This window comes from Balaenoptera acutorostrata, chromosome 4 (genome assembly GCF_949987535.1).
Source record: "Balaenoptera acutorostrata chromosome 4, mBalAcu1.1, whole genome shotgun sequence".
NCBI classification, from domain to species: domain Eukaryota; kingdom Metazoa; phylum Chordata; class Mammalia; order Artiodactyla; family Balaenopteridae; genus Balaenoptera; species Balaenoptera acutorostrata.
Genome location: NC_080067.1, coordinates 67,941,263 through 67,951,360, shown reverse-complemented (window position 1 = coordinate 67,951,360; position 10,098 = coordinate 67,941,263).

Genomic DNA, 10,098 nt, shown 5'->3' with positions numbered 1-10,098 from the left:
ATCAGAACTTGGGGTGGGGGCAGGAGCCCCTCCCCATAGCAAATACATCTCAGCACCTGCTGGCTGATGCCTACAGTTCCTTTAGTTGTGGGTAAAGCTAAGGATTTCTCCTTTTTCAGCTGGAGATGAGAGGCTTAAAATGACTGATTGAGGTATCACAGTGACTGAAACTCATCTGCTAAAGATTGATCTATCAGTCAACAAGCATAAATGACTATTATCAGGCACTGTCTACTTTGGAGAGCCAGGAGCACTCAGACAGCAGCAGACGATGAGATGGGGTGAGACAGACACACTGGAGACTCATGGTCATTTTTGGTGGGGGGTGGGAATAAAGGTTAGTTCTGTTTACCTTTAGTTACCCTGTGGACAAAATAGGAGTTGGGAGTAGAGGAATTTAGGTCCAACGCAGCTGTGCACTTGCCTGGTTTACTGGAACGTGGCCACCCTGACATATGGTTCCCATCAACTGTATTTTTGCATGATTCTTGAATCCCTCCCCTTTCTTTTTATTTGACTGCACTGACTTCATTGCAAAGGAACTTCACTTCCATGGGTTCTGAGGCATGACCAGTGCCTTGTTCAGAAAAGAGCCCCTTGTGTTGCTCGTTTCTGCAGAACTAGAAATACATAGAAAACAATCAGATGGGTTAGAGCAGGGGTCCCCAACTGCCAGGCTGCGGACGGGTACCGGTCCCTGGCCTCTTAGGAACCAGGCGCACAGCAGGCGGTGAGCGGCCAGCAAGCGAAAGAAGCTTCATCTGCCTCTCCCCATGGCTCGCATTACCCCCTGAACCATCACTCCCCACCCTCCTCACCCCCCGTCCGTGGAAAAATTGTCTTGCCTGAAGCCGGTCCCTGGTGCCGTAAAGGTTAGGGACCGCTGGGTTAGAGAGACAGAGAGAGACGGGCAGAGATACAAGCATATACAGAATGACAGAATGACAAGAAAGATTCGCATCAAGCTCCTAAGGCTGGTTCTCCCTATGAAGGGAGAAAGGTATGGGAAGGGGGCTGGAAGGATTTGAATGTTTGTTTATTTTTTAAAATCCTGAAGCATACATGACAAAATGTTAACACTTATTCATTCTGTGTTGGCATTTGCTGTTATATCACTCTTTTTACTTGTCTTTGTGCCTTTTGGTGTCTTTAAAAGTTGCCAGTATTGCAAATATATCTTTATAAATAATTGTACACATGAATATACATGTATAAAGAAATATTTTGATGACTAAAGAGAGTTCTGACAAAGTTTTTTATGTTAATAATTTCACCATAAAATTAAATTAATAAAGCCTCACAGAAAAGTTGAAAAATACCAAAAGTAGAGACACAAATGAACATTTCCCATAAAACTACCATCCAGAATTTGCCACATTGTGATGTCTTGATATCTAAGCTTTTTCTCCATGCATTAAATCATTGCATCATTGGGACTTCCCTGGTGGCGTAGGGGTTAAGAATCCGCCTGCCAATGCAGAGGACATGGGTTCAAGCCCTGGTCCGGGAAGATCCCACATGCGTCGGAGCAGCTAAGCCCATGTGCCACAACTACTGAAGCCTGAGCGCCTAGAGCCCGTGCTCCGCAAAAAGAGAAGCCCCAGCAATGAGAAGACTGCGCACCACAACGAAGAGTAGCCCTCCTCACCACAACTAGAGAAAGCCCGCGCGCAGCAACGAAGACCCAACACAGCTTAAATAAATAAATAAATAAAAACCTTCATTAAAAAAAAAATTATTGATTTCAAGTTTTCAGGTAGTCTCTGATTTAAAAAAAAATACTTGTTCATTGTAAAATGCAGAAAAAGATAAAGAAATAAATTACCCATGGTCTTACTACCTGGAATGTCCCTATCAACGTTCTTGATGGCAAAACCCCAAATCTGATTCTAGTTAGGAAGAGAAAGACATTACTGGAAAGATTGGAGTAGCATTCATCGTCAGTGTGGAGATGGGTTTACCGGTGTTTTTTATTTCATTCATCTCCTCCTCTGGTCTTTATGTGATATGTGATATGTGACCCAAACATTTAGTCAGATTTTGAATGGCTGGACCCTAATGCCAATTTGACCTTAAATGTTATTTCTTTGATGGCTTAATCTGAAGGAGTCGCTCACTATTGCAGTAGCCTTTTTTTTTTTTTGGAGAGGAGAGGGCTTACCCTTTATCATCCTCTAGCATTTTTCTTGTTTTCTTGAGTATTTGTTTCTTGTCTCTCTTCTTCATTGTTGTATCCTCAGGGCCTGGAACAGCATCTGACATTAGCAGTATTCATTGTTGAATGAATAAATGAATCAAAGAGTCTTTGGTGGTCTTGCCTATGAAGCATCTTCCTTTAACTACCACTGGACATGTAGCCTAAGAAGGCAACCTGGTGAAGCACCGTGTTTCATCTGCATCCCTGCCCCCCACCTCCTGTAGAGCAGCAATTCTACATCCCTGTGTCCACTAGCCACAGCCAACACCATATCCCTCTTTTTTTGCCTGTTTGCCTTGTGCCTTGAGAAGCCTGAAATATCCATGTGAAGCCTCAGCTTCCAGTTCAATGACATAATCAATGTGTCCCTTGATGAGTATATTCTTCCCTTTGGTGCTAAAACTTTTACCCTCAGGGTCCAGTGTTGCTAGTATGGGAAAAAATATTTTTTATAGCCATTCACTATTGCAGCAGTCTTAAGATTTTTTTGACTTATCATTTATCATTCTTTACCACTTTTCTTATTTGCCACTGAGGAGTGGGAGGAACTACGTCATCCTCTGTGAGGGGAAGTCTGTATTCTTTTTTTTTTTAAACATATAGTTAATGCAATTTTTTTTATTATTTATTTATTTATTTATTTATGACTGTGTTGGGTCTTCGTTTCTGTGCTAGGGCTTTCTCTAGTTGCGGCAAGCGGGGGCCACTCTTCATCGCGGTGCGCGGGCCTCTCACTGTCGTGGCCTCTCTTGTTGCAGAGCACAGGCTCCACACGCGCAGGCTCAGTAATTGTGGCTCACGGGCCTAGTTGCTCCGCGGCATGTGGGATCTTCCCAGACCAAGGCTCGAACCTGTGTCCCCTGCATTGGCAGGCAGATTCTCAACCACTGCGCCACCAGGGAAGCCCGGAAGTCTGTATTCTTAAGGCCACAGATAAGCTCCACCCCAGCCACCATGGCCACACCGTACATGACCCCACTGAGCACACACGGGGTGGAGGGGTAGGGAGCAGAATGCCATCCGCAGAGTGGACTGTCCTGGTCCCTGGTCACTGAAAACCTCCACCGTGGGAATATTTTGTTCAGCATTCACATGAGACGCATATTCTGGGCCCATTCTGAGAGTTCAAGACATTAACTCTTCCCCAAACTTTTTTTGTCATAAATCCTCTAATCTTAGTTCTTCTAGGTCATTGATCATATGATGAGATTTTAATCCCACCCCAGGATTTAGTGGTCCTTGAGCCATTCCAGAAAAAGTAGAAATTTTTTTAAAAATTTAAATACTCTGTTCAAAGTTCTGCCTCCTAGAAGTGTTTCTTTTAGCTGCTGTTCTTCTGGACCATCTGGAGCGGGACTATAGCACTGCTCAGGGCATCCCTGGTAGAGACATCTGGAACCAAGCTTGAATGTTTCCCCCTCATCAAGCAGTCATAGAGAGCTCTACACGTGGCCCTACGTGTTGGCTGAGGGAGGAGAGGGCAGAGAAAGCATGCTGGGAATGTGAGCAACACTTTCATGCCATTTATTTGTGCTTTCAGGTCATGCTCAAACCTGGCCTCATTGTACCATATCTGTTTGATGATGGAGCATTGTTATGCATGCCTGACTTTAGACTCAGAAAGCACCCAGATCACATGGTTACCTGATGTCCAATATGGAAAGTGTTCACTCTCCAGAAGAGTCCAATAGCAAGCTAAGAACAGTTTCTCAAAATGAGGATGGATGGTCATTTGCCAACATAGTCATGGTTTTGCTCCAGAATTATGGCGCCTTCACTGTGATTCTCCTATCTGGACTTGACACAGCCTCCAGGAAATTTACTACCTCTGGATCCACTAGGCAATAATAAAGCTGCTTGTGCTGCAACCTGTGCCAGTTGGAAGGTCTTCTCTTACACGGATCTCCACCTAAAAGCAAACATATATGGACACTCTACCCAACAACAACAGAATACACATTCTTCTCAAGTGCACATGGAGCATTCTTCAGGATAGACCATATGTTAGGTCACAATTCAAGTCTGAAAACATTTAAAAAGATAGATATCATACCAAGTATCTTCTCCAACCACAATGGGATGAAGTTAGAAATCAACTACAGAAGGAAAACTGGAAAATTCACAAATTTGTGGAAATTAGCACACTTTTTTTTTTACAGCAGGTTCTTATTAGTTGTCTATTTTATACATATTAGTGTATATATGTATTAGTGTATATATGTCAATCCCAATCTCCCATTCATCCCACCATCACACGCCCCCTCCACTTTCCCCCCTTGGTGTCCAAACATTTGTTCTCTACATCTGTGTCTCAATTTCTGCCTTGCAAACCAGTTCATCTGTACCATTTTCCTAGATTCCACATATATGCATTAATATATGATATTTGTTTTTCTCTTTCTGACTTACTTCACTCTGTGTGACATTCTCTAGGTCCATCACGTCTCTACAAATGACCCAGTTTCATTCCTTTTTATGGCTGAATAATATTCCATTGTATATATGTACCACATCTTTATCCATTCGTCTGTTGATGGGCATTTAGGTTGCTTCCATGACCTGGCTATTGTAAATACTGCTGCAATGAACATTGGGGTGCATGTGTCTTTTTGAATTATGGTTTTCTCTGGGTATATGCCCAGTAGTGGGATGGCTGGGTCATGTGGTAATTCTATTTTTAGTTTTTTAAGGGACCTCCATACTGTTCTCCATAGTGGCTGTATCAATTTACATTCCCACCAACAGAGCAAGAGGGTTCCCTTTTCTCCACACCCTCTCCAGCATTTGTGGTTTGTAGATTTTCTGATGATGCCCATTCTAACTGGTGTGAGGTGATACCTCATTGTAGTTTTGATTTGCATTTCTCTAATAATTAGTGATGTTGAGCAGCTTTTCATGTGCCTCTTGGCCATCTGTATGTCTTCTTTGGAGAAATGTCTACTTAGGTCTTCTGCCCATTTTTTGACTGGGTTGTTTGCTTTTTTAATATTGAGCTGCATGAGCTGTTTATATATTTTGGAGATTAACCCTTTGTCCATTGATTTGTTTGCAAATATTTTCTCCCATTCTGAGGGTTGTCTTTTCGTCTGGTTTATAGTTTCCTTTGCTGTGCAAAAGCTTTAAAGTTTCATTAGGTTCCATTTCTTTATTTTTGTTTTTATTTCCATTACTCTAGGAAGTGGGTCAAAAAAGATCTTGCTGTGATTTATGTGAAAAAGTGTGCTTCCTATGTTTTCCTCTAAGAGTTTTACAGTGTCCGGTCTTACATTTAGGTCTTAATCCATTTTGAGTTTATTTTTGTGTATGGTGTTAGGGAGTGTTCTAATTTCATTCTTTTACATGTAGCTGTCCAGTTTTCCCAGCACCACTTATTGAAGCAACTGTCTTTTCTCCATTGTATATTCTTGCCTCCTTTGTCATAGATTAGTTGACCATAGGTGTGTGGGTTTATCTCTGGGCGTTCTATGCTGTTCGATCCATCTATATTTCTGTTTTTTGTGCCAGTACCATACTGTCTTGATTACTGAAACTATGTAGTATAGTCTGAAGTCAGGGACTCTGATTCCTCCAGCTCCATTTTTTTCCCTCAAGACTGCTTTGGCTATTTGGGGTGTTTTGTGTCTCCATGAAAATTTTAAGATTTTTTGTTCTAGTTCTGTAAAAATGCCATTGGTAATTTGATAGGGATTGCATTGAATCTGTAGATTGCTCTGGGTAGTAGAGTCATTTTCACAATATTGATTCTTCCAATCCAAGAACATGGTATATCTCTCCATCTGTTTGTGTCATCTTTGATTTCTTTCATCAGTGTCTTACAGTTTTCTGAGTACAGGTCTTTTACCTCCTTAGGTAGATTTATTCCTAGGTATTTTATTCTTTAGTTGCAATGGTGAATGGGATTGTTCCCTTAATTTCTCTTTCTGAGCTTTTGTTGTTAGTGTATAGGAATGCAAGAGGTTTCTGTGCATTAATTTTGTATGCTGCAACTCTCCCAAATTCAGTGATTAGCTCTCGTAGTTTTCTGGTGGCGTCTATAGGATTATCTATGTATAGTATCATGTCATTGGCAAACAGTGACAGTTTTACTTCTTCTTTTCCAATTTGTATTCCTTTTATTTCTTTTTCTTCTCTGATTGCCATGGCTGAGACTTCCAAAACCATGTTGAATAATAGTTGTGAGAGTGGATATCCTTGTCTTGCTCCTGATCTTAGAAGATATGCTTTCAGTTTTTCACCATTGAGAATGATGTTTGCTGTGGGTTTGTCATATATGGCCTTTATTTTGTTGAGGTAGATTCCCTATATACCCACTTTCTGGAGAGTTTTTATCATAAATTGGTGTTGAATTTTGTCAAAAACTTTTTCTGCATCTATTGAGATGATCATATCGTTTTTCTGCTTCAATTTGTTAATATGGTGTATCACATTGATTGATTTGTGCATATTGAAGAATCCTTGCATCCCTGGGATAAATTGCACTTGATCATGGTGTATGATCCTTTTAATGTGTTGTTGGATTCTGTTTGCTAGTCTTTTCTTGAGGATTTTTGCATCTATATTCATGAGTGATATTGGTCTGTAATTTTCTTTTTTTGGAGTATCTTTGTCTGGTTTTGGTATCAGGGTGATGGTGGCCTCATAGAATGAGTTTGGGAGTGTTCCTTCCTCTGCCATTTTTTGGAAGAGTTTGAGAAGGATGGGTGTTAGCTCTTCTCTAAACGTTTGATAGAATTCACCTGTGAAGCCATCTAGTCCTGGACTTTTGTTTGTTGGAAGATTTTTAATCACAGTTTCAATTTCATTACTTGTGATTGGTCTGTTCATATTATCTATTTCTTCCTGGTTCAGTCTTGGAAGGTTATACCTTTCTAAGAATTGGTCCATTTCTTCCAGGTTGTCCATTTTATTGGCATAGAGTTGCTTGTAATAGTCTCTTAGGATGCTTTGTATTTCTGCGGTGTCTGTTGTAACTTCTCCTTTTTCCTTTCTAATTTTATTGCTTTGAGTCCTCTCCCTCTTTTTCTTGATGAGTCTGGCTAATGGTTTATCAATTTTGTTTATCTTCTCAAAGAACCAACTTTTGGTTTTATTGATCTTTGCTATTGTTTTCTTTGTTTCTATTTCATTTATTTCTGCACTGATCTTTATGATTTCTTTCCTTCCACTAACTTTGGGTTTTGTTTGTTCTTATTTCTCTAGTTCCTTAGGTGTAAGGTTAGATTGTTTGAGATATTTCTTGTTTCTTGAGGTAGGATTTTCTTGCTATAAACTTCCCTCTTAGAACTTCTTTTGTTGCATCCCATAGGTTTTGGATTTTTGTGTTTTCATTGTCATTTGTCTCTAAGTATTTTTTGATTTCCTCTTTGATTTCTTCAGTGATCACTTGGTTATTTAGTAATGTATTGTTTAGCCTCGATGTGTTTGTGTTTTTTACATTTTTTTCCCTGTAATTGATTTCTAATCTCATAACATTGTGGTTGGAAAAGATGCTTGATATGATTTCAATTTTCTTAAATTTACCGAGGCTTGACTTGTGACCCAAGGTGTGTTCTATCCTGGAGTATGTTCCATGTGCACTTGAGAAGAAAGTGTAATCTGCTGTTTTTGGATGGAATATCCTATAAATATCAATTAAATCTATCTGGTGTATTGTGTCATTTAAAGCTTGTGTTTCCTTTTTAATTTTCTGTCTGGATGATCTGTTCATTGGTGTAAGTGAGGCGCTAAAGTCCCCCACTATTATTATGTTACTGTCGATTTCCTCTTTTATAGCTGTTAGCAGTTGCCTTATGTATTGAGGTGTTCCTATGTTGGGTGCATATATATTTATAATTGTTATATCGTCTTCTTGGATTGATCCTTTGATCATTATGTAGTGTCCTTCCTTGTCTCTTGTAACATTCTTTATTTTAAAGTCTTAATGATATGAGCATTGCTACTCCAGCTTTCTTTTGATTTCCATTTGCATGGAATATCTTTTTCCATCCCCTCACTTTCAGTCTCTATGTGTCCCTAGGTCTGAAGTGGGTCTCTTGTAGACAGCATATAGATGGGTCTTGTTTTTGTATCCATTCAGCGAGCCTGTGTTTTTGGTTGGAGCATTTAATCCATTCACGTTTAAGGTAATTATCGATATGTATGTTCCTATTATCATTCTCTTAATTGTTTTGGGTTTGTTTTTGTAGGTCCTTTTCTTCTCTTGTGTTTCCTACTTAGAGAAGTTCCTTTAGCATTTGTTGTAGAGCTGCTTTGATGGTGCTGAATTCTCTTAGCTTTTGCTTGTCTGTAAAGCTTTTGATTTCTCCATCAAATCTGAATGAGATCCTTGCCGGGTAGAGTAATCTTGGTTGTAGGTTCTTGCCTTTCATCACTTTAAATATGTCATGCCACTCCCTTCTGGCTTGTAGAGTTTCTGCTGAGAAATCAGCTGTTAACCTTATGGGAGTTCCCTTGTATATTATTTGTCATTTTTCCCTTGCTGCTTTCAGTAATTTTTCTTTGTCTTTAATTTTGGCAGATTTGATTACTATGTGTCTCAGTGTTTTCTCCTGGGGTTTATCCTGTATGGGACTCTCTTTGCTTCCTGGACTTGGGTGGCTGTTTCCTTTCCCATGTTAGGGAAGTTTTCAACTATAATGTCTTTGAATATTTTCTTGGGTCCTTTCTCTCTCTCTTCTCCTTCTGGGACCCCTATAATGCGAGAGTTGTTGTGTTTAGTGTTGTCCCAGAGGTCTCTTAGTCTGTCTTCATTTCTTTTCATTCTTTTTTCTTTATTCTGTTCTGCAGCAGTGAATTCCACCATTCTGTCTTCCAGGTCACTTATCCATTCTTCTGCCTCAGTTATTCTGCTATTGATTCCTTCTAGTGTAGTTTTCATTTCAGTTATTGTATTGTTCATCTCTGTTTGTTCTTTAATTCTTCTAGGTCTTTGTTAAACATTTCTTGCATCTTCTTGATCTTTGCCTCCATTCTTTTTCCGAGGTCCTGGATCATCTTCACTATCATTATTCTGAATTCTTTTCCTGGAAGGTTGCCTATCTGCACTTCATTTAGTTGTTTTTCTGGGGTTTTATCTTGTTCCTTCATCTGGTACATAACCCTCTGCCTTTTCATCTTGTCTATCTCTCTGTGGATGTGGTTTGTGTTCCACAGGCTGCAGGATTGTAGTTCTTCTTGCTGTCTGCCCTCCGGTGGATGAGGTTATCTAAGAGGCTTGTGTAAGCTTCCTGATGGAAGGGACTGGTGGTGGGTAGAGCCGGGTGTTGCTCTGGTGGGCAGAGCTCAGTAAAACTTTAATCTGCTTGCCTGTTGATGGGTGAGGCTGAGTTCCTTCCCTGTTGGTTGTTTGGCCTGAGGCGACCCAGCACTGGAGCCTACAGGCTCTTTGGTGGGGCTAATGGTGGACTCCAGGAGGGCTCATGCCAAGGAGTACTTCCCAGAACTTCTGCTGCCAATGTCCTTGCCCCTGCGGTGAGCCACAGCCACCCCCCGCCTCTGTAGGAGACCCTCTAGCACTAGCAGGTACGTCTAGTTCAGTCTCCAATGAGGTCACTGCTCCTTCCCCTTGGGTCCTGATGTGCACACTACTTTGTGTATGCCCTCCAAGAGTGGAGTCTCTGTTTCCCCCAGTCCTGTCAAAGTCCCGCAATCAAATCCTCTTAGCCTTCAAAGTCTGATTCTCTGGGAATTCCTCCTTCCATTGCCAGATGCCCAGGTTGGGAAGCCTGATGTGGGGCTCAGAACCTTCACTGCAGTGGGTGGACTGCTGTGGTGTAATTGCTCTCCAGTTTGTGAGTCACCCACCCAATGTTTATGGGTTTTGATTTTACTGTGATTTCACCCCTCCTTTCATCTCACTACAGCTTCTCCTTTTTCTTTGGATGTGGGGTTTCCTTTTTGGT